The sequence below is a fragment of the Rhinatrema bivittatum genome, chromosome 4 (genome assembly GCF_901001135.1).
Source record: "Rhinatrema bivittatum chromosome 4, aRhiBiv1.1, whole genome shotgun sequence".
NCBI lineage: Eukaryota > Metazoa > Chordata > Amphibia > Gymnophiona > Rhinatrematidae > Rhinatrema > Rhinatrema bivittatum.
The window spans coordinates 442,826,849-442,853,067 of NC_042618.1; positions in this window are offsets into that span (position 1 = coordinate 442,826,849).

The window sequence follows — 26,219 nt, forward strand, 5'->3', positions numbered from 1 at the left end:
GCGGCATAGGGCCTGTTGTACTTAGATTCCCCCCATTTTTTTCTTTAGAAAAAACAGTACATTTGGGTCAAAATATATATTTGTGATGTCTGGTGTGCTTTGAGATTCGGCGCACATGTAGTGTTTGACTGCAGTGTTTTTATAAAACTTCACTTTTCCCATAAAATGAGTTTCTTCCTCCTGCTGTGTGACCTTGAAGTACAATTATGCAAACTCCTTAATGGCTTAATTTGCAGAGAAAATGGAAATATGGAGGGGATGAGATGGCCAGGGCTAGGTGTGACCTTTGTAAGGGGGCGGGACCAAGGCCAAGTGTGAACTCTCTCTCTCACACACACACACACACTTTTACCATGATTGATGAGCGCTGGTAGGGTAAGGACGGCTGGGGTTTGGGGCTACAGAATCACAGGTGAGAAGGAAGAGAGAATGCGACTCTCTCTAACCCCTTCCTTCTCTCTGCCCTAGTGATCCTAATTCTCAATCCCCAGACACCCCATAAATTCCCCAGTAGTCCGTGTCCTCTCCCATAGTGGTCCCAAAGCCCCTAAGTTTAACCCTCTATCCCTGGTGACCCTCATGCCCCTCCTCTTCCTGGAAAATCAGAACATTTCCTCTCCTCAGCCAGTAAAGTAGAGGCCTTCTCTTCCAGCTAGAATCAGCTCTCTTACCTCTGCCTTGGGGAGGCAGGAGCAGACTGGTGTGCACTGTCTGATTGTCCTGATCGTCTCACATCTCATAATCACTCTGATCCCCTCACATCCCACAGCATCTTTGTGAGGGAAGACCCCCAAATTTTGACCCTCTTTTTGGTTACTAGTTGCACAAGATATTCTGGGTGGGGGAGACCTTTTGGGAAATGTTTGAACTTGTAGTAATAGCAAATGACCACTGGATGGCTTTTTTTTTTGTTTTGTTTTGGGTTTTTTTTGAGAAGTGAGCACTGTAACCTGTGTTAATGTGGTTTGTTTTATGCCCCCTTAAGAACCCAGGATGTGTGACTTGTGGAACAGGGTTGAGTGGGAGATATAGAAAGGGAAGGATTTGGCAGGAGCGTGCTCTTTCTATATGGGGCTGGTAAAGGAAGGGACCTCGAGGATGTAGTGAGTGAGGTCCTGCAGGGGAGCTCCCCCCTCAAGGAGAGAAGCCTGAGGCCATGGAGTGGAAAGGGTTTTTACTCCTCCCGAGGAGGTGACTGGAGATTGGCGTGAAGAAGAGGTGGAAATGAAGAGTTCCCCAATGGTGCATGATGTGGAAGATGCTGGGGAAAAGGAAGTGTGGAATCAAGTGGGAAGGTATGTGACCAAGGAGTTGTGAGTCGATCCTGGGAATGATAGTGCCTGTCCTCGTTGTATGTGAATTATGACATGGTAAAGGTGACCCTGTTCCTTGGGTAGAATGGCTTAGGAGGATGGATGTACCCACTGGGCACGTGGGCAATGTGAACCTCATGTTCCTGAAAGTGAGGTGCTGAGAGAGGAAGTGGGTTTGTCACCACTGGAAGTGGTTATTTAGCTGCTCCCTTGCTGGGAGTGCAGATATTGCAATGGTGGAAAGATATATTGATCTCACTGTTGTATCCCATGAATTCTTGAGTATTCAGTATTAATGATTTTATCCTCTACTAATGCATGCAAAGTTGCTGACAGGAATAAAATTTGAGTTGGTTATTTGAAAGCAGTCTACTTGTGCTTTGTGTGGGGCCAGAGTTCATGGTGAGGAGAAGGATCGTGTCCTCCCTGTTTAGTCTGCAGGAGAGGTGAGAGTTACCCTGCTTTCTATTCAGGTCTGCATGACCAGCATTGTTGAATTCGCTTAATAAATTGGGAGAAAGACGCTTCCTCTAAAAGGGAATTCCTGCCATCTTTTTATGTTCCCCATTAGGATTACGTTTGATCCCCTGACTCACTCTTACCCCCTCTACCCCACACAATCCACAGCTTCTGCAGTCTCTTCACTCGCTCTTTTGCCCTCTCACATTCCATCACTCATTCTTCTTCCCCTCCCTCTGATCCCATCACTCACTCCCCCACATCCCCTCATTTACTTTTTTTTTTTAGCTCTTTGGTCCTCATCAGTGTGGTCATCAGCAGCAGAGGTGGCAGGGCCTGGGATGACGGCGTGATCAGTAGGAAGCCAGCACACACCCCGAGTGGCAGAAACAGTGGGGCTGACAGGCATTCACCCTAGGCCGTTTTTAACCTTTGTCTTTCCTCGCAGCCTACTAAATGGTGCTGGGAAATTGCACAGAACCAAAGCCTTGAGGCTGTCCTCGTCTCAGGGTAAGCAGCTCCAACAGGCTTCGTTCTTCCCTGCCTCCTCCAAGAGCTCTGTTCTGGTTCCACAGGGGAGCCTGAACTGACGCACACTGCCTGTCCTCGGGTCCCAGTCTGGGCGAGTCTGCCAGAAATTAAGCCCTCTGTAATGAACAGAAAAAGACTGAATTAGCACCAGTTTGAAAGTTGTGAGCAGCAGTGTCCTCCATCAAGGCCAGGGTTTGCACCACTGCTCACAAGTTTCAAATTGGCGCTAATTCAAACTGGTTTTGTCTGCTTCTGTATCACCCCTTCCGGTCAGTGGAGGGGGTGGGGACTGGATTAGGAAGCAGAATGGTGATTGTGTTCTCTGGGTGCTTCAGGCTCCCCTCCTCTTCTCTTCCCTGCAGGCTGGCTGGAGAACACCCCTGCTGCTCTGCCACTTAAGCCTGAGCTGAAGGGCCAGAACTGCGTTTCCTGGCCATTTCCCCTGCAAATTAAGACCTGGGTGACATCATCTGTGCATGTGATAGAACTTTGACTATGTCTTCAACTATTCTAGCATTAAGGGGCATGGTAGAAAGCATAAGGGAAAATGAAAAACAAGTAGAAATGAATTGGTTCTCACAGCTTCCCAAAGTTTGGATGTTTATTCTATTTAAGATTTCGCTCAAGGCAAGTTACATTCAGATGCAGCCAGTATTTTCCCTGTCCCCAGAGGTTTGTACGTGAGGTGGTAGAGGTGACGTGACCTGTCCAAGGTCACAAGGAGCGTCAGTAGGATTCTGTACCCTGGTTTCCCTGGTTCTCAGGCTGCTGCTCTGGCCCCTTGGCTACTCTTACCCTACCTAAACCTTATTTTTTTTTCCATCTAAAAGCCTTTTTGCCACAGCCTTAGAACTCTATAAACTTCAGTTTTATCTTGTAATCCGCTTTTCTTTCTGGACATATGACAAAGTACTGTCCATGCAAACCACTAAGGCACCCAAAGACAATTATAACAGTATTGCAGTATACTGGTTTTTAAAAGCTTGTCCAAATTAGGATCCTTGAGAGCAGTTTTAAAAACCGTGCTGGGCAAAGAGTCGCACTATAAAAAATAAGCAGCAGTAAAATCAGTTGGACCCCAGCATGAGACTTTCAGAGCTGGTTTTATAGCGATCACATACAATTTAGATCAAACTGCAGTATCACAAAATCTATCTTTGGGCACTGGAGTTGTTTTGCAACAGCCAGCCAAGACTTGATTACAGTAATGAAATTTTGCAAACAGAAGGGCATAAACCCTCAGATTTTGCAGGATGATGCATTGAAGGAGAAATGATAGGACATGTTTGAGACTTCTGTATGAAGCAGATAATTGTGATTGCAGAGAAGAGAAGGCATATGTGCCTGTATACTGCTAGCCCGATGACTGTCTTATAGAAGGCATGGTAAAGGGTAAACGATGTTCTCAGAGTTGCGAGGAAGTGATATGGGAAATGTGTATTAAGTTTTTTTTTCCCTTCCTGGTCAGCTAACAGGCTCTGTGGTGAATGACAAGCCCAAATACAGCATTCTTCCCTTCCTACTAGTGTGCTGGCATTTTGTGACCATCCGGTTAGATAAATACAAACAAATAGGAGGCATTAGCTACACCTGCAAGGTTTGCTTCTGTCACAATAATATTTTTTCTTTTGGCCAACAGTTTATTCATTTTATTATCTAAGGGGATGATTTTTCAGCTAGATACAGGGCCCCCTAAGATCACCAGCTCAAAGTTAGCTGGTGATCTTAGCTGCACAAAGTTGCATGACCTCGTCAATGTGCTCTAGTAAATCTTTCTAAAGAAGTGAACATCCCAATAAACAATGAAAAACTGCTGAGAAGCAAGAACTGTCACCACTTAATCTCTGTGACCTTGGGTAACATTTCCTAAAGTATTCTTGACTTGCGCCATCTCACCCCCTGCTCCCTTCAGTGGTTGCCTTACCCCCACCTATTCCTCCCTCTCCCACTGTCGGTCCTCTCCATACACCTCCCCCTACCCTTTCTCCCAGTCAGACCTACATACCCACACACTACCCTGGACCCTTTTCACTAATCCCACATCTCATCAAAAGAGTGGCAGTGCCTTGGACTGTGCTGTCGTCCTGTGACAGCTGGGGGTCTGTCTATCACTTTGAACTGCGTGCAAGGCCCCCTACTGCTGCACCATTCAAATCGCCAGTCAGGTCCCAGGTGCTGTAGAAGAATGCAGCGTCAGGCATCTCTGTTCTCCTCCTCTTCCTGGCAGGTGGTGGCGGGGTAGGGGAGGATTTACAACCACGGGAATCTGGCTTCAGCTCAGCGGCTTCTTTCAGGCTTCAGTCTGGTGGAATTGGTTTCACAGGGCTGTGTTTGACCTACTGCATCCTCAGGTCTCCATCTGGGTGAAGCCTGTCATGTCCTGCTGAATCCCATGGTTATGTATACTGTGGGATCCTATACGCTTGACACATTTGCAGGTTAAAAAGAACACGGATACATTGTCAGGCACATAAATGTGAATACTGTTTAAATTCATTACATGCTCAATCATATGTATTCTGCTTTTCAGGCACTTAAGTGATTGCATTCAGATACTGTATGCATTGCCTTATTGATATCTGCATGAACAACAAAATATGACATTAAAAACAATGTTAGAGATCACATGAGCAAATGCTGCACTTAGCACAAATTATATAGAACATGACGCAGCCTCTGCGAAACATGGGTCTATGTCGGGGGTCCCGACTTAATTTGAATTATTATAACAGTGGAGTTGCCGCTTGGATATGAATGATGAAGTGATGCAATAAAAACACATTGGAAGTTGTATGGACTATGAAATATTTCCTGCACTTGTCGTGTTCTATATTAAAAACAATGTTTACATAAATACAGTTATGCCATCATTAGGAATAACCATGCAAGCCAAAGCATAAAAATCCGTACAGAACCCTAGATAGAGATCAGGAGTATTCAAGAATAATTGGAGTTGGTGCCATAGTTTAAAAGTCCTTGCCCATGGGCTAAGAAGGTGTGTGCTTCTTTCAGAATCTTTGAGAGGAATATAGGTTATGACTGGGCTCGTAGGGCTCAAACTGATTCCTCAAATATGTTGCTCCCAATCCTCGAACAGCCTTAAAAACTAAGCAAAAGAATTTAAAACCCTAGAAGGGACTGGGAGCCAAATGAGGCCCTTTGGGCCTACTGTCCTACTGTCACCATAGTTTTCTGCAGTCAACTGCATTCTGTCAAGAATGCTTAAAAAGAATAACTTGCATGTTTAGAAATGTGCCAGTCATGTAACTTGTCATGTTGCGTTGGGACGCATCCTAGAACTTAGACCTGTGCCTGGTAACCAGCTGCTGTCTGCTCAGATCAGTCGTGAGTTTTGAAATGATAACAGGTCCCTGCTTCGGATGCAGCATTCAATGGATTTGCATCCGAGGATCTCCTGAAAGAGCTCGCCTGCAGAAATGCGTGCTGACTTGGACCATGGGCATCTGTACCCTTGCTGTTCCGCTTCAAAAGCAGTGAGGTCAGTAACCTGAATATTCCTGATCTATACATTCGCAAATAGAATTGAACAAACTAGGAAAATCTTTTTTTGCAGCAAAGTTGTTGCAAATCTCTCCGAGCAACATGACAAATTATGACTTCCACTTGGTCAGTATCTGAAAGATTTTCAAAAGATTTTGCAACTGCTGGAATTAGACAAACCCTTTTATAAGTAAAAAAAAAAAAAAAAAAATCTCGAACCTGAGGGATTATGTTTCTGTTTGAAACAAAACAGCACTATGAAGCTTGTACTAAAAGGATGATTTTTGCCTCTCCTTAATAATATAGTAAAGGTTTCTTATCTGTATATCTTCCAAACTTACCCCTGACGTATACTGTACTAAGAATTATCTGCACAAGGAACTAGCCAAAACGCCTACTATCATAAGAGAAATGGAGCAAAAAAAAAAAAAAAAAGATGCTGAACTCCAAAGCAGATGTATTTCAATGCATGTTTTATAGAATTAATGTACTATCTTATTAAACTATGAATAACTATATTTTGATTTTATGGATGCAATATATTAACAGGAGTTCAATATAGTTAAAAATATTTGTAACCCAGATTCTGTAAGAACATAAGAACATAATAAAATGCCATACTGGGTCAGACCAAGGGTCCATAAAGCCCAGCATCCTGTTTCCAACAGTGGCCAATCCAGGCCATAAGAACCTGGCAAGTACCCAAAAACTAAGTCTATTCCATGTAACCATTGCTAATGGCAGTGGCTATTCTCTAAGTGAACTTAATAGCAGGTAATGGACTTCTCCTCCAAGAACTTATCCAATCCTTTTTTAAACACAGCTATACTAACTGCACTAACCACATTATCTGGCAGCAAATTCCAGAGTTTAATTGTGCTTTGAGTAAAAAAAGAACTTTCTTGGATTAGTTTTAAATGTGCCCCATGCTAACTTCACGGAGTGCCCCCTAGTCCTATTATCCGAAAGAGTAAATAACCGATTCACATCTACCCATTCTAGACCTCTCATGATTTTAAACACCTCTATCATATCCCCCCTCAGTCGTCTCTTCTCCAAGCTGAAAAGTCCTAACCTCTTTAGTCTTTCCTCATAGGGGAGTTGTTCCATTCTAGGCTGCTGAGGAGCAGCCTAGTGGTTAAAGCAGTAGGCTACGAACCAGGGAAACCAAGGTTCAAATTCCACTGCCACTCCTTGTGACTTTGGGTAAGTCACTTTACCCTCTGGGGGCCAAAGCAGAATATAAAAATAAGTAAAAATTGGAGCTAATTTTTAAGCAAGGCCCAGGGGTCCAATACCCTACCTTATAAACTGCTTTGATTTCATCCGCCCTACCAATGTATCCATCAATGTTGCAAACTCAGCTCTACATTCAAGCTATTGTGGCAGCCATTTTGCCCAGTGTATGTGATGAGACTTTGTTGCGGTCTTGGATTTGGAAAACCCTTTTGGTTTGCCTCAGAAGGATGAGGCCTTTTGGCCTCCAAATATTGTGCTGATACTATTTTTTGACTGTTTTTTTAGGTTTTCTCCCAAGAAGTGATAAGCTACTAGGAATCTGCAGGGCCTGGTCTAGTTTGGATGTGTTAAGCTTAGGGCTTGTGTCCTTTAAGTTGTTCCCTTGGTTGGGCAGAATGCTTGAGGTGAGCATCCTCTCTCTCTCTTGGGAATAAAGTCCAACATCTTATCCTGGTCAATTCCTGGAGTCTGAAATACTCTACCAATTAGGTCACCAGGGCTGGTGCAAGGTTATTGGCGTCCTAGGTGAATCTTCTGCCTTCTGCCTCCGGCCCTGACCTCATTCACTCAGACAGGCCCCCCCCCTCTCTTTCACACACTTAGGTTCCTTGTCTCATTCATGCACCCTTACACAGGCTCCCTCCCTCTCTCTCACTAACACCATTGCTCTCTCATACACACACAAGCCCCCTCAGTCACACACAGGGGCTCCACGCGTGGCCCGCCAAGATTCTGCTTCTCTTGGCCGCGAGCAGATGGGTGCTGCTTGCAGCCCGCTGAATCTCAAATCTCGGCTGTGAGTGGGTTGGGCTCCACTCGCGGCCCCACATGGCTGCTCTTTGCCACCCCCTAATGGCTGCTGGCACCCTAGGTGTCTGCCTAGTTCATCTGTTGGGACACGCCGGCCCTGTAGGTTACACCTAGGCCTTAACTGTTGCTCCTCCCACACACAAACATTTCACTAGTGTCTTGGCAGGCCAAATCAAGACTACAGAAAAGGAGGTATTGCTTTGTATATGGAATCAGGCTTCAAATGTCTGAAGCTTGATTCTTCAGTTTCCTGTGCAAGGGCAGAGTTTTGAACAGGGAGGATCTGATAACCTTTTGACTCTGAAGAAGTTTTGTTACCTCTAGGGTTTCTACTGTTACTCCTTAAAACCAAGAAATGGTGCAGTAGCTCAATGGAAAAAAAAATCAAAATAAGCCCCCTGCCACAACTCTTTATCTAGAAAAGGGTGAACAAGTCATGAGCCTGGCCCTCTAGTAAGTTCCTCCTTGGCTGCCACGTCAGACACATTTCACCCGTTTTCCAGGATTTCCATGAGGGGCATCTGAGGAGCCAGCCTCGCCTTCCTGTGAAAGCTCTGCTATTCGTTGCATAGTGCAGGAATGCGTGCATAGGCCACGTGGCTATGGCTTTCCATTTGCAAACAGTGGAACTGGAAACCGACAGCCCTTTGGAACTCCACTTAAGCAAAGAGGTAAGAGGCAATAAGGGGGTTACTATTCCACCCATTTTTTGGAGGGAAATATGAAAAGTGACTGAGCTACTCCTGACAAAAGAGTGCTGGTGCTCAGGGCCCAAAATGAACAGACCACATAAGGCTAAATTAGAGCTGTGGATAAGAGCCCCCGTTGTGGGTTCTGCAGGTATCATTTCCACAGAGGGATGCCACAGTGAAAAGGACAGAGACGGCCCTGAAATAGTTATGATGTTCACGACTTCATGCATCACTCAGCCTCCGTCTGTTGGGCTTATGAACCGTGGTGATGTCTGGTTTTAAAACAAACTCTGTATTCCCTGAGTAGCAGTTACCTGTGGGGGCCTTTCTCCTGTAGAAGTTAATAGGACAGGAACTGACAGTGAGGAAAATGCGTATTTTATAGATTAAATTATTGGAAATTTGATTTCACAGAAAGGTGCATAGGACTCCTTGACAGAACAAAGACACTAACACAAGCTCAGCTAGTCAAAACCAATATATCGAAGTGGAATTTGTTCAGCAATCTGGTTACCATTGTGCATGAAGCCCGAAGCTCAGCTGCTGTAGAACAAACATATAATTAATGCAAACGTGTGATCTTTTATGCATAATAAACTCCTTTACTCACTGTAAAGGAGTTTATTATGGTCTGAGTGTACTCTTTAAATAGACGCTTGCCACCGTGGAAATAATTTGATTAGCAGAATCTAACCCGCGTATTCTGAAGTTTGTCTACCAGAATGTGTCAGATTTAGTGATCTTTAGAAACATGCCTTTGGATACAAGCCAAGCCGCTTGAAGGACTTAAAATATGAGTGTAATTATTCTCATTATTGCTTTGTTGTCTCAAGTGACTTCACCATGTACAGAAAAATGCAATAAAGGAACTTGCATACAAGACTCTTTGCTTTCTTATACATTATCACGTGCCTTTTTCTTTTTTTAAGCAAAGCAATTAATGCCGATAGCCAGAGCTGTCATTCTTATGTGTCCCTAAAAATCTGGGGAGTTAAAAATAGTCTTGCAATATGGCCTGCATTTTAAGTGAAGATTGATGTAAAATATAAGGCTGTTTAAAAACTCTCTTCAGAGACCTATTAATGTGATCCTACAATTCAGAAATGTAAGGCTGCCATCTCCTTGGCAAAACAGTTCATTTAATGTGAGATGATTTGTGATACATGTAATTAGCTTTTACTTGTTCCTGACAACACTTAGTGTAAAACAAAATCCTGATCCTTGTGCAAAGGTGATTCTCTTAGAGGAATGATTTACAGATTTTTATAGATAATATATGGTGTCCTGGATATTTCAAGGGACCGCAGAACCCACAAACTGCCCTCCATCTTAAAGGCCGTTACCAAAATAGATTATGTGGTCACTTCTATGTCCTTATTTTACTGCATCCTTTCACACCTTTGACAACTCCCCTTCTCCTCCATAACTTCCCCTAGCCTTGATACTTTTCCTATCTGACTGCTCCTTTATGAGATCTTCCTCTTCTTCTCTCATTGGTTCGCTCCTGTTGCAGCACTCACATCCTAGAAAGCCACAGTCAACTTTAAATACCACCTCTATCCTAGTAAGAGACCTATCTGATTCCATACCTAGCTTCCTCCTCTTGTCCAAACCTAAACCACTGACTGCCATCTCCTGGATGTTTCTTCTCCACCTAAAAGTGTGTCCAAGGCTTAACTCCTCCTCAAACTGGGTTTGATGACTCACATACAAAGGTGTATTTCAGAAGATGGACTATTACTCCTTGCTTTGGAAAGTGGCACAAAAAAAGAGACTTTCTTCAGTTTGCCCAAGTGGCACAAAAAAAAGAGACTTTCTTCAGTTTGCCCAGGTGGTCATGCTGTGGAATTTGGTGCCAGAGGATATTATCAAGAAATCTAGCATAGCTGGGTGTGAAAGGGCTTTGGACAAGTTCCTGGAGGAAAAGTCCATAAACCATTCTTCAGCCAGGTAGACTGGGGAAAGCCACAGCCTATCCCTGGGAGTGAGGAGCAAGGAATGAATCTACTTTTTTGGGATCTGCTTGAATACTTGTGACCTAGATGGGCCACTGTCGGAGACAGGATATTGGGCTTAATGGACCTTTGTCATATCTTAAGCTCCTAAGTCCTTAAGTTCCTGTTTCCTTCTATCTCAAGTCCACTTCTCCATCTTCCAGCTGTTGCCTTTGACTTGGATGTTTCTTGCTTTTCTGTCATCCACATCCTGATGAAATCTTTCTGCTGCTACTGCTATGTTGCAAAAATTGAATCCATTCCCTCTCTTTTCCTCCCTTCACTATCCTCCAAAAGCTGTACTTTGGACTTCTCTCTGCTTCCTCTTTGTTAGATGCAGCCTCTTCACACTTTCCTTCAAATTGCAGCATCTCATCATCCAACCTACCTAGTAAATCATCCTGCAGCTTACCATCGGGCCGTAAAAAACCGTGCATCCAAACTGGGCGCCTGTTTTTTTTTTTACCAAGAGCATGATCGCATCTCTTGGGCACCTGATGCAATAGGCAAATGAGCCACCGCACTAAAAAGGGCATGCTAGGGATAAATTGTGCGTCCATGGCATCAGGCGCCCAGGAGACGTGATTGTGCGCGGGTTAGGAAAACAGATGCTCGTAAACTGAGCGTCCGTTTTCCTAACCTGACCACCGTCAAGACTTTTTTATTTCATGTTGCTGTTTTCTGTATTTTCTGCTTTTCTGTTCAGGGCTTGGCTTGCCTCAAGACTTAATGCCAGCTCCGGGGCTGGGGTTAATTTCCAAGGGTTAAAATATGTGCAGCGGGTGCACGGTGAGATTTTACATCTCGGAAACAGGCTAATAGCCTTATCAACATGGCACTTACGTGTGATGAGCGCTATTTGCTACGTGCTGGTTTGGACATGGGCTTTGGATGCGTTGATCCTCTTATTGCAGCAGGGGTTATGGATGCGCATCCAAAACGTGCGTCCAACCATGCGTTAACCTGTCTACTAGCCTGAGTGCACGATATTGCATTGCCCTGTATGTCTCCTGCTGCCTGCGCTTTACACATGACACTTTTTTTTATTTAACTTTCTTTGATTCCTCGGCATTCTCTCACCTCTGACATTGCATTTGCCCTGTAGGTTTTTGTTTTTCCTGGAATTCAGCCACTCTGTACCTGTGCTCTTCATGTTCCTTGTATGGCTTTGATTACAGTTTTCATAGTTTATCTATCTCCCTTCTCTTGTACAGTGTGGTGTACATTGCCAACACCTAATAAATAGTAGTAAACTCTTGCGGCGGGGGAGGATTTCATCACTTTTGTGTAAGTGAAGTTTATAAGGGTTTCTCCTCCTTGTAGGCTACACAATGCATTATCCACCTTAAAGCACCTATAGTAGAGTAAGTAATCAAATTTAAAGATTCCTTAGTATTCTTGCTGTGATCCAGAAACATTTGTAGTCATAGTTGTTGGTGTATACATGCAAGTAATGACTAATACATGGAAGAAAAATATTTACTGCCCGTCATCTGCCTGGTGGCCTTCATGCCAAATTTCATCCAAAAATGGTGCTGCGTCTGTTAATCCTTTGGTTCTGCTATGTCTGACGTGCTCAGCTGGCTGAACAGCCTTTACTAAGGAGGACTGTGAGCATTTTATAAATAGTATATTCTGCTTTTCACAGGTTTTTAATTTAGCTTATGTTTTTGGATGGTTTGGTTTTTTTTATACCTCTGAGCAATGGGACTTTCATGCCCTGCACATGAGCTAATGCAGCTTGGCAGGTCTTGGGTCCCATAACGGCTTAAGGGCCTAGTTCATAAAAGTTTCCCCTCCCCCTTTCTGAGTCTCTGTGTTCCACAAGCATCCGGGCAGCCGTAACCCTTCCTTCTGTAATGAGAGGCCTGTTGACCTTATGCTGGAATTCTCCCAACCAAGATACCCAGAGTCGCCAGTTGAGAGTGTTCAGGACTTTTGATTGCCAAGGGGGACATGGATTAAGAGCTATTTCCAATCAAATGTGTCGTTACAAAACTCCGATGACTCATCCCTAAATCTGTAAAGCAAAAACATGCTGCTATTCCTCCAAAATCAGCTTTTGACCCCCTTATAAATAGTTCTGTGCACTGGATTAACTTTTTATTTCTCTCCCAGGCTCTGAAGGAGCTGGCATCCATGGCTAGTTTTTAAAAAAAAATATTGTAATTGTTGCTCAGTTCTCAAACCATCTGGATTAGAAATATAATGCATCAAAGTGAAGAATAACCAAATGCATAAATTTAATCACTTTTAAAATGTATAGTCTTCCTTTCTTGACACTTTAAAGCAGATTACAATCAGGTACTGTAGCTATATATTTTTTTTTCCAATCACCCTGTGGCATCTTTTTGTAACAATGGAAAAACCATTCTATAAGGAGCAAAAGATCTAGTACTTGAATCAATCAATCTATCAGATGTATTGTGGCAAAAAAATAAATAAATAAATAACCCACCTGTTGTAGCAACTCCTTGTAGGTTGGCCCAAGTGCTTCCTTACCTTTTGGGGTTCTTCAGGAAACTTGCATTTCATGGCCTCTTGGTCACTAAAATTGGGATTATGGAGGTAGTGTGCCAAAATTTCCTGCTGAAATCATCCTCGTGGCAGGTTTAAGCATATTGATTCTCGGCTGGCAGCTTGCTTCATACAGGCAAAAAGCAGCCCTTTCAGCTGTTCTCTGCTAGATCAAAAAAAAAATAAAAAATGGGTTGTGGGGTTTTTTGGTTTTTTTTTTAAATATATATATAACCTCTTCACCACAGATGCAATGCTCAGGCAACACTGAACCTTGAAGGTTAGCGAGATGCTTTCTCTTCAGACTAACATTCAGTGCCATTCTTTGGGCAGCAGGGATCACTAAAGAAGCAGAGACTACCAACTTTTCTGCCTTCAAGTACTCAGCCGTGTTATTCCCACCCACTGCCTGCAAGCTACACTGACATTTCAGTGGCCAGAAGACTCAAATTCAAAACTCCTGCAATGCAGCATTATAGCCCGAGTCAGGAGGTCGGTCCACAGATTCCAGTTTAAGAAGCAGCAACGTGCCCTATGGCTTTTTAAAAAATACAACCTATGATTTCAATTTGTTAGCTTGAATCTGCCAGGAATTGTTTGGCATAGAGCTCAATGGTATGAAGATCTCAGATTACTCTATGATGTGTGGATAGTGTGGTGGTTCTTTATAATATCATCTCTCTCACTGGCCCTACAAAAAGAAATGATACATTATCGGGGAAATTATTTTCTGTTACTTTTGGGCTATTTTTATTTATTTGAATAAATGGGGTAAATCTGGAAAAATAAAAAACAAACATTGCAAGCCTTTTACTCAAAATACAAATTTTTCACTAAATTAGTAACCCTCATCACATATTTCAAACATAGGCCCATTTATATTGACCCCCATGTTCCATATAGATTATATTTGAAAAGCGCTTATACATATACAGGGGTTCAATCAGTTCGTCCAGAAACACGGCAACTTCATATCTTGGCATAATGCTATCTATTGAAAAAAAACAAAAACCTTTTTAGATGTAGTATTCTTCAGTCTTTTCTTCTGCGTATACGACTCAGCTTTTCAGCGTGCCATTCCAACGTGTACGTCCAGGGTCATGGCACAGTGCCAGCTTTGATGGGGAGGAGAGCCACATGTGACTTTCCTACATAAGAATAATATTGACTGGAACGGAATCTGCCTGCACAGCTCCCAGAAGCCTCGCCCATGCCACCCCGTTGGATATACTAAGCCACGGGCATTTAGGGGAGTAATCTTCTAACATAGGGGCAATATAAATGGGGTACTTTTTACCCACGTGCTTTCCTGCAATTTTCAAAGTGAAAGTACCCCCATAGTTTCCCTTTGAAAATTATCTCTGGAAAACTACCTGCACACATTTGTACACCTGCTATTTGGTGTGGGATCTTTCCTGCCTACCCCCCTCCTGAAAATAAATGCCTGTCTACTTATGAAAATTCAAAATGTGCTTAACTGCAAGCCCCATGCCCTCTAATTCCTCTTTTCATATGTAACATCATCATGCGTGTGTTTACCCACTGATTGGGAGAGCAATCTTCAAAAAGGCCGTAGCCATGGGTAAAACACTGTCTTAGCTAGGTCTATGGCTTTCAAAATTACCCTCTTATTTTTTGGGTTTGTTTTTGTCCTTTTAGCTGTTGTATTAGGGATATTTAAAATGGATTAACTTTAATTGCATGAAATCTTCTGCTCCCCTTGCTGTAGATCTGCAATTGCCGTCTCTGTACTCAAGCATTTGTATAGTCTGTTTTAGTGACCGATTGCATGAGCAGGTATATGAGGTAGATTGCATGAGCAGGTATATGATTGCATGAGCAGGTATATGATTGCATGAGCAGGTATATGAGGTAGATTGCATGAGCAGGTATATGATTCAATGAGCAGATATATGAGTAGATAGGCAAAAAGGTTAAGTATAAAGCAGTCCATTAAAATACTTAAACTTTGTTAAAACCAACAAAGTAGCTGGGAAGAGAGGATATGTTTATTAGATTAGTGAATATTTTAAGATAAAAGCTTTTAGGAGTACTAAGGTCCTTTCTCAGATAATTAAAGAGCTTGAGTTTTTAATCCCTTCTTCCTGAAATTGGCGTTAATAACATAAGGTTTAATAATGTAATTATTCGGAGTGAAGGCATGCAACTAGGATGAAAAGGAATGAGAATGGTGACGACAGTGCTGACGCTGTGTGCTGCCTGAAAGAAGAGGACAAGACTGAATCAGTCTGCCTTTGGTGAGCTGGAGCTATGCAGTCTGCCAATGTTCAAAAGCCTGCACCTCTTGTCCACATTACTCCCTGAAGTCCTTTTGAAAATTATCCTCCCTGTGGCTAAGCCCGTTACTGTACAATTCAAGAAAGAACAAATTATCAATTCTCAGTTTAAAGTTTGGAATACACCAGGAGATAGAATCGTGAATAGAAGCAGTGTATAACAATGTAATGGATCAGAAAAGTCTCCCGCTTGGAGATCATCATCCTGGTGTAGCAGGAAGTGGTCCTGTAGCAAGGACCTGCTCTCCAGGTGATGCGTTGTCCTCTCGCACTGAGAACAAGTCTGCCCAGGAGGGAAGGATTAAGTCAGCCATCATAGTTGGTGATTCGATTATTAGAAATGTAGATAGCTGGATGGTTGGTGGCTGTGAGGACGGCCTGGGATCTTGCCTGCCTAGTGCGAAGGTGGCAGACCTCAAGCATCACCTAGATAAGATTATAGACAATACTGGAGAAGACCCAGCTGCCATGGAACATGTGGGCACCAACAACATAGGAAAATGTGGGAGGGAGGTTCTGGAAGCCGATTTTAGGTAGAAAGCTGAAATCCAGAACCTCCAGGGTGGCATTCTCTGAAATACTCCCTGTTCCACGTGCAGGTCCCCAGAGGCAGATAGAGCTCCGGAGTTTAAATGTATGGATGAGACAATGGTGCGGGGAAGAAGGATTCAATTTGTAAGGAACTTGACAACCTTTTGGAGAAGGGGGAGGCTTTTCCGAAAGGACGGGCTCCACCTTAACTAGAGTGTAACCAGGCTGCTAGCGCTAACTTTTAAAAAGGCGATACAGCAGCTTTTAAACTAGAACTAGGAGGAAAGCTGACAGTCACTCAGCAGTACATGGTTTGGAGGAATGTATCTTTGAAGGATACTAATGGAACAGGAGAGTTAGGGCATCCCAACAGAGAGATTCCAATAAAAGCAAAAGTAGCCCATGTGCCTATAAGTAAAAAATCACCTGAGCTAAAGAATTCCAAATTATGCCTATCAACTGAAAAGCAGGTTATTAATACAAACAAAAAATGAACTTTGAAATATGTCTGCATGCTAATGCCAGAAATCTAAGAAGTAAAATGGGAGAGTTAGTGTATAGCAGTGAATGAGGAGATAGACGTAACTGGCATCTCAGAGGCCTGGTGGAGGGAGGATAAACAATGGGACAGTGGTTATATCAGGGTACAAATTATATCCTAATGCTAGGGAGGATCAACTTGATGGTGGTGTGGCACTTTGTCTGGGAGGGTATAGAATCCAACACGATAAAGATCATACAAGAGTTTAAATGCTCAATAGAATCTATATGAATAGAAATCCCATGTGTGTTGGGTAAGAATATAGTGATAGGAGTATATTACCATCCACCTAGCCAAAATGATTAGACAGATGATAAAATGCTAAGAGAAATCAGGGAAGCTAACCAATTTGGCAGTGCAGTAATAATGGGAGATTTCAATTACCCCAATATTGACTGGGAAATGCTAGAAACATAAAGTTCATGGATGGAATAAATGACTGCTTCATGAAGCAATTGGTTCAGGAACCAAAACGAGGGAGCTATTTTAGATTTAATTCTTAGTGAAATGAAGGATTTTGTGAGAAATGTAACGGTGGTGGGGGCCACTTGGCAATAGTGATCATAACATAATCAAATTTGAACTAATGATCGGAAGGGGGACAATATGTAATCTACAGCTCTAACACTAAATTTTCAAAAGGGAAAATTTGATAAAATGAGGAAAATAGAAAAAAACTGAAAGGTGCAGCTGCAAAGGTTAAAAGTGTACATCAGGTGTGGACATTGTTTAAAAATACAATCTTAGAAGCGCAGTCCAGATGTATTCCACTCATTAAGAAAAGTGGAAGGAAGGCAAAACAATTACCAACATGGTTAAAAGGTGAGGTGAAAGAAGCTATTTTAACCAAAAAAAAAAAATCCTTCAAAAATTGGAAGAAGGATCCATCTGATGAAAACAGAAAAAAAGCAAAAGAATTGTCAAGTTAAGTGTAAAACACTGATAAGGCAGGCTAAGGGAGAATTTGAAAAGAAGTTAGCCGTAGAGACAAAAACTCATAATAAAAACTTTAAAAAATATATCTGAAGCAAGAAACCTGTGAGGGAATTGGTTGGACTGTTACAGGACAGAGGAGTTAAAGGGACTCTTAGGGATGATGAACTGAACCAAATCACTGTAAACTGGAAGATGTAGTAGGCCAGATTGACAAACTAAAGAGTAGCAAATCACCTGGACCGGATGGTATGCATCCTAGGGTACTGAAGGAACTAAAAAAATGAAATTTCAGATCATTTAGTTAAAATTTGTAACCTATCATGAAAATCATCCAATGTTTCTGAAGATGGGGGGGGGGGGGGGGGGGGGGCAGGGCAGTGTAACGTAACTCCAATATTTAAAAAGGGCTCCAGGGGCGATCCGGGTAACTATAGACCAATGAGCTTGACTTCAGTGCCAGGAAAAATAGTGGAAACTATTCTAAAGATCAAGAATCACAGAGCATATAGAAAGACATGATTTAATGGAACACAGTCAGCATGGATTTACCCAAGGGAAGTCTTGCCTCACAAATCTGCTTAAATTTTTTGAAGGGGCTAATAAACATGTGTAGTATATTTAGATTTTCAGCAGGTGTTTGACAAAGTCCCTCATGAGAGGCTTCTAAGAAAACTAAAATGTCATGTGATAGGAGGTGATGTCTTTTCGTGGATTACAAACTGGTTAAAAGACAGGAAACAGAGAGTAGGATTACATGGTCTATTTTCTCAGTGGAAAAGTGTAAACAGTGGAGTGCCTCAAGGATCTGTACTTGGATCGGTGATTTTCAATACATGTATATTTACAAGTGATCTGGAAAGGAATATGACAAGTGAGGTAATCAAATTTGCAGACAATACAAAATTATTCAGAGTAGTTAAATCACAAGCAGATTGTGATAATTGCAGGAGGACTTTGTGAGACTGGAAGATTGGGCATCAAAATGGCAGATTAAATTTAAGGTGGACAAGTGCAAGGTGATGCATAAAGGGGAAAAATAATCGATGCTGTAATTACACGATGTTAGATTCCATAGTAGGAGCTACCACCTAGAAAAAAGATCTAGGCATCATTGTGGATAATACATTAAAAGTGTTGGCTCAGTGTGCTGCCGCAGTCAAAAAAACAAACAGAATGTTAGGAATTATTAGGAAAGGAATGATGAATAAAATGGAAAATATTATAATGCCTCCTTATCACTCCATGGTGAGACCACCCATTGAGTACTGTGTACAATTCTGGTTTCCACATCTCAAAAAAGATATAGTTGCACTGGACAAGGTACAGAGAAGGGTGACCAAAATGATATCGGAGAGCTGTTCATTCTCCTTTAAGAAAAGGCTAAAGAGGTTAGGGCTTTTCAGACTGGAGAAGAGTTGGCTGAGGGGGGATATGATAGAGGTCTTTAAAATCATGAGAGGTCTAGAACAGGTAATTGTGAATTGGGTATTTACACTTTCGGATAATAGAAGGACTAGGGGGCATTTCATGAAGTTAGCAAGTGGCACATTTAAGACTAATTGGAGAAAATTCTGTTTCACTCAATGCACAATAAAGCTTTGGAATTTGATGCCAGAGGATGTGGTTAGTGCACTTAGTGTATCTGGGTTCAAAAACGTTTTGGATATGTTCTTGGAGGAGAAATCCATTAACTGCTATTAATCAAGTTGACTTAGGGAATAGCTACTGCTATTACTGGTATCAGTAGCGTGGGATCAACTTAGTGTTTGGGTACTTGCCAGGTACTTGTAGCCTAAATTGGTAACAGGATGCTGGGCTTGATGGACCCTTGGTCTGATGCAGTATGGTAATTTCTTATGTTCTTATCATATATACTGAACTGTGTGCGGTAGCAGGGCAGGTTTGCTCCATAAATCAATGATTAAATTCAGTCCAGCATCCCAAGATAATTTCATGTACATCATAGACCATGCCATGTTCACTACTAAACTCTGGTTTTAAATCTGTTTAAATATTTTGTATGTATAACCTGAAAAATCCCTGATCTCTCAGGAAGTTCACACCAGCATGATTTTATTTAGGAAACAATGTAGCAATTATTGACCTATTTGTTCGTTATTCCTTTTTGTGTGCCTCTTAGCACGCATGTTTCAAAAGTTTGAAAAGTGCTAATAATTTTAAACGGGTCCTCTGTCAGTCACAGGAGCTAACCAGGGTGCTGAACAGTAGTGAAAGCAGAGGAAAAGAGTGGGGGAGGGGAATGAGGTTGGCTGGGTAAGGATCAGGCTGGGGCTGTAAGGGGGGAAAAGACAGAGATAGAAGGACACATAAACCACATTGTACTAACTCCCCTGCCCCCAATCTCTATTGGTCATGCTTGGTGATGGTGGGGGTTATGAGGGGAACAGTTGATTAACACTTTTCAACACAACTATAAATCAAATAAATAAATAATCAGATGTTTATGAGGTTGATAACTTTCCTTGAAGTGAACTCGTCAGGTTTAAGCTTCTTGTGAAGATCAGCCATGGTACTGGAATTTAGCCTATTGAATTGCATCAGAACGAGATAAGTGAAAAGATGAAATATACTACCAGATCCTTTGCACTTGAATGGCTCACATGTTACAAGGGATGCAAATAACAAAAAAAAAGAAAGAAAGAAAGAAATAATACCACTTACAAGTCTTGGAGCAGTAAACAAAGTGTAAGCAACTTTTTGAAAGTTAAAAGAAATAATCACACACACACACACACACACTCTCTCTCTCTCTCTCTCTCACTCACTCACTCTTCCCCACCCCTTGCTACATTACTGCTGATAGTTTCATAATTATTTGGTGATCTGGCTGTGTTCTGGCTCTGAGTGAATGATTACCAGTAACTAATGGGTAACGCATCTTTTCTAGTCCTTAAAATGTGCAGCGAGGACAGTAGTGTTCGCTACACTATGCTGAAGGCATGGGTAGGAGAATGGCTCTCACTACCTCTTAGGCACTCTTGATCCTCCCCGATTCGTTCGTTTTCACGGGCTATAAGAGGGTTGGAGACGCGTCTTGCAGTCCTGCATTGAGCAACCTTCCTGCAGCGGCTCGCTCTCCTCTCCATGATCCATCCCCATCCCCCTGGCTGGCTCTGCTGCGGGACTCGCTCCGTTTCTCTCCCCTGCTCCATGGCACTGTCGGGCTGGCACAGAAGCGGGCAAGCGACGTGAGTCACTGTTTACGGAGACGAGCCGGGCCCTGTTTATTTGGGGGCCCCCCATCAGTTTATGTTTCTTCTTTCGCACGCATGTGCAAGTGGAAGGCTTCGTGAACCCTTCCGCTCCATCCTTTGGGCGATCAATGTGGGCTGCTCTCCGTCACAGAGAAGGGGAAATCCTGGCGTCTGCATGGCACCAAGCCCGGCGTCTCTCTCCCGGGCGCTGACCGTCGTGCTCCTCCAGCATGCGGAGAAAGGTAGGTCTTCACCTCACGCCTTGTCACAAGCACAGTCCGTGCCAGAGCCAGGCTGAGTCCGTGCGGCTGGCAGCCTGTCCCCGACTGAAGGCTCTGCTAGCAAGAATTCGCAGTTATTAAATATGATTTAGGAGGGATTGCAGCGATGCGCCTTAGAAACTGCTTAACGCATGCAGGGAGCTTCTTTCTGTCCCTGGCGTATTGTGCACCAGCGATTTTCTGCCAATTGCGTTCGCTTTTTTTTTTTTATGGACGCGGAGCAGATTCGTGATTATTGTCGTAGGGTACATAGCTGTCGGCTGTTTGCATCGGTTAGGCACATTCTTGGTTATGAGAGAGGGGGGCCAGGCTGCACCGACTAAGCGTGCACGTGTGAATTTCTAAGGGATGGTTTCATTGTCCACCTCCAGCATGTTGTGAAAACAAAGCTCTTTTCGGCAGCTTGCCGCGCATTCCCACCGCTCACCGGTAGGGGGCTCCCGCGTACAGGAAGACTGCAAATGGCCTGAGTTTCTACAACTGGGAGCTCAGCAGTTTCAAATTGCTCAAAACTGCCAGCATAGTGAGATTTTGTTCCCGCTAGAGATAATATGATTAAAACTGTTATATAATATACTTTAGTACATGAGATGATGATGCATGCCTTTAGTGAGCTCATCTATGTGTACTGTGCCCACCTAACGCCACAGCAGAGAACGTCAGGGATGCGGGTAGTGGGCGGGGACGGGGGCGGGGCAGAGGCAGGTGTTCAACTCCTGCTTCAAAGCATGCCGGGAGTCTTCAGTGAAAAACACAAACTTTAAGAAGCGGGATACCCACGTGTCCCTTTTGACAAGAGTCAATTTGCAGCCTCTATTCCCCCATACGGGAATAATACAAGCATTGGTTGATATGCTGATTAATTTCTAACGAGGATTTGGAAAGGTTTAATTAACTTTAAAAAAAAAAAAAGAGATTATCATCATCTCTTTTACATAAGGATGGGCATTTAATTTTGCAATTTTACGTTTGTGAGATTCAAGGGGAAAATGTGATGTTTCCTTACCCAGCTGTTCCTTTATGCACTCTGGCGCAATTGTGAATTCTGCTTGGGGTATGTGAGTGTAGATCATACAAAAGGAATGATTGTGCTCTTTCTGCAGATCGACTCCGGTTATTCAAACAGCTATTACTTCGAATATCAAAATATTAACAACTTAAGCGTTTTTCCGATTCCAGGGATTTAAAGCAAAAGAAAATCCTATTATATTATTTAGGGAGTTGGAAGATCAAGGGACACCTTTTCTCCGCAGGGACTGTAGGATTTTTGTGACGTCCTCTCAGGGAGCCCATTCTTTTTTTTGTGTGTCCTCTGATTTGCTTCAGACAAGGATGAGCAAATAAAAAAACGAAAGCTAGGGCACAGCCTTTTAGCTGATGCTAGCTCAGGATGCGCAACTGGTTTTACTTTGCACTGTGAAAAGTGGACAGTGCCCTTGCATGCGGAAAGACTGAATTTCCTGCACAAGCGTGGTTTTCTCAGTGCTGTTTCTCTGCTGGATGGGGCTCTTGGGGCAACTTTTTCTGCCCTCCCTCTGGCACATCAGGTTTTATATTTTACCTGACCATTAATTCTCCCCAAATATATTTAATCAGTGCTGCCTATCCAAGATCACCTGGTCAGTTAAGAGACTGGACAGTGGTCAAAGGGCATGAGACAAAACCTTATAAACATTTTTTTTCTAAAATATTGCCCTAGAGACGTGTGTTTGTTTACAGTAGCAGATGGCTCCCTGTAACTCCGGAAGTCTGTTACGCAAGTGTTTGACGTGCTTTGCAATTTAATAAACTAATCGTAAGACTCCAGCAGTAGATGAAATAGTATTTTTTTTCTTTTTTAATTTGACGTCTTTGGCACGTCTTAAGTCATCTCCTAATCAACATTCTTGAACCTTAGTGTTGCTTTGCTTTCTTAGGTGGAGGGGTTTGGTACCTATTGTACATCTGCAAACTGCTTGCCAAGTATGGGTTATTGATTTTCGTTTGGTTTGGGTAGGGAATTTTTTTTTCATTTCAATATCTTTTCTTTTTTTGTGTGTTTTTACATTTTCAGAAGTTTGTGCGGGAGGTGCATAGTTGCAGGCGCAAAAGCACTTTGTGTGTGCACATCAGAAGTTGTGCACACAAACTTCTGAAAACAAAGGCAGACAAATATGTTTATTGATGTTGGACGCACTGTTGATTCAGTATGTTTCATTCGGAATGAACTGCAAATAGCCTTTCATGTTTCAAAAAATATTTGTTTCAAACAAATATACATTCCTAATTGAAATACACCGGTAAGTTCTCTTTATGGGGGGGATGGGGGTTTGGGAAGGTGTGGGGAGCATGGAGTTCATTCAAGCCCAAAGTTTGAAAGCCCGGCGCGTGCAAAATCCAGGGGATAGGTGCATGGCAGGGCCGTACGCGCTGAGCGCATTTTAAAAACAGCCCAGCCACACGTGTATCTCCTGATACGCACGGAAGTGCCAGGCTCCTTGAAAGGGGCAGGCTGGGGGTGGGGGCGGGTTGGGGGACAACCCGGACAGAGACCATTAGACCCTGTCCTAGGGAAGTGCGTGCTGGCAGCCAGCTGGCGCGCGGAACTTACTCCTGCTCGGAGGAGCGGGTAGTTCTATAATGCGTACGCTATAAATTTGCTGCGTCCATGTGCACGCGCCAGGAACCACAGACACATGGACGCACACGCGTGCCTTTGAAATTCTACCCCTCGTTGTATGTCATAGCACTGTGGCAACATGGCACTGCTCACTGAAACATAAGGTGGCCTTTGAAAATAAACAGATGATCAAAGGGGTGAATAAATAGACAAGCTCAGAAAGGCACGCTAAGAGCCCATCCTCTCAAGACTTCACTTAGCAAAAGAGCTATTTCCACTGCCGGTCCTAATCTCTGGAATTCACTCCCACCAGACCTTAGAATTGAACAATCGACTCCCACCTTTAAAAAAAGACTAAAGACCTGGTTGTTCAACCAAGCATTCTCTTAATTTCAAACTTAATACCTAAGCTTTGATCTCCAGGAAGGTCCACTACTTTGTATATAATTACCCTTAAGTTATTATTTTTATTTTCTCCAAGTTCTATTTATCCTGTTCATTGTAAGACATTATTCTAAATACTGTCAATCTATTGTTGTAATGTAAACCGAAGTGATTAGTAACTTTGTTACCAGAACTTCGGTATATAAAACTGTTAAATAAATAAATAAATAAATACATACATACATACATACATACATACATACAAGCTTGGTATTCCATGCCAGCTGCTTTGTGTACAAAGGTATAAGTCTTTCAGGAACAGGAAAATATCATGTTTATCTTCAATTGTCTGATAGCACCGAGGCAGAAAGCACAGGATTAAAATTCACTGATGTAGGAAATTCATTGCTGGTGAGCAGACACAGTATCAGTTGATCAAGCAATGGTTGTGTACTGTAGTGCACCTACTTCACAAAGCTTTCCCTCGCTCTTTAGGGAGACAAGGTGAGGTGATTATCTGCCTCTCAGAGTTCAATAAGCAACACTGTAGTTGCTGTGGTTCACCTTTTTACTATTTTTGTACAGAAGGGATGTGCAATTTATTTTCAAATGAAATAAAAAATGTGATTTAAAAAATCTCACATTTTGTTTAGTTTTATTTGAAAATGAAAAACAAACAAACACCGCTGAATTTTTAAAATTTTGTTTTCATTGAGTTTTGTTTGGAAAGTCAGTGTGGAGTCCCTGCAGAGACAGTAACTTACTCGGGAGCAGCAGTAGAAAAGAGGACGCTTGAGGTGTGTGTGTATGAGAGAAAGAGAGTCTGTATGTGTGTATGTGAGAGGAAGTGAGTGAGAGAGAGCATGTGTGCTTGTGTGTGGGAAAGCGAGAGACAGAGCATGTGTGCTTGTGTATGGGAGAGCGAAAGAGAACATGTGTGTGTATGAAAGAGTGCATGTGTGTGCACAGCTACTCCAGTTACTCTCTGCCTGCTAATCCATGACAATTTCAGGGCATCTGGAAATCAAAAGTTCCAAGGTATGGATAATAGGGAATTTTTTAAAATCCTTATTTTAATTACTAGGTGTGATTTCAAATGTCTGTTTTGAAATATTATTGATGTTTGAAAGATTTTTATGAATTTTTAATTGTTGAATGTTATTCTATTCATTAATGGTTTTCAATTATTCTTTTAATTGGTATGGTTTTACTAATTTTGTTTTATGAGGAATGGTAATGTCTCTGTTTTTTACATTGTTGCAGTGCATACAGAATTTGGCTTGTTGTGGTTTCCAGTTCAGTTTTTGTCTGTACATCTCTATTTATACTGTATTGGAGTGAAGGCAATATGTTATACTTCGGTATAAAAAAGACTCTAAATAAATAAATAAATAAATAAATATTGTCTCTTTATTCTGTATTTGAGGATCTATCTGTGTTTTGCATGTGTGACTGAAGTGAGTTATTCCATTAGTGTGCAGTTTCTATGCAGGGATCTATTGCAGCTTGGATTGTTCTGTTTTCCTAATAGGAGGTTTATTACTATTTTGGGCCTGGTGTAATATTTGTAGTATTAACTTTCATAGGTAAGGTTGTTGTGTTTGAGTGCTGGCAGTGCTATTTTTATATAGAAATTCTTTTTTTCTCGTGGCTCTCTGAGGGTCTTGCCCAAGACGCATTACAATAGGCCTAAACCATATAGGTTCCAAGCGTCTCTTGCTTATTTGCAGGGTTTTCTGGATGGCACCTCAGCAGTGCATGTAAATATAATATACATATTGTAAGTGATATTTTTACCTCAGATGATTGTGCTTTGAATGTTCTTTTTCATGTAAAATCTTATTATAAATACATAGGGGCAGATTTTTAATCCTACACGCGTGGGGTACATTTGTGCTCGCTACCCGGCGCGCACAAACGTACACCCAATTTTATAACATGTGCGCGCATGTTATAAAATCCGGGGTCGGCGCGCGCAAGGGGGGTGCACACTTGTGCACCGTGGGGTAGATTTTCAAACAAGGCGCGTTGGCGTACTTTTGTTGGCGCTCCAGGCGCCAACAAAAGTACGCGGGATTTTAGTAGATATGCGCGGAGCCGCGCGTATCCGCTAAAATCCTGGATCGGTGCGCGCAAGGCTATCAATTACGTATAGCCGGCGCGCGCCGAGCCGCGCAGCCTACCCCAGTTCCCTCCAAGGCCGCTCCGAAATCGGAGCGGCCTCGGAGGGAATCCTCTAACGCCCTCCCCTCACCTTCCCCTCCCTTCCTCTACCTAACCCACCCCCCCGGCCCTGTCTAAACCCCCCCCCTTACCTTTGTCGGGGGATTTACGCCTCCCGGAGGGAGACGTAAATCCCCGCGCGCCAGCGGGCCGCTA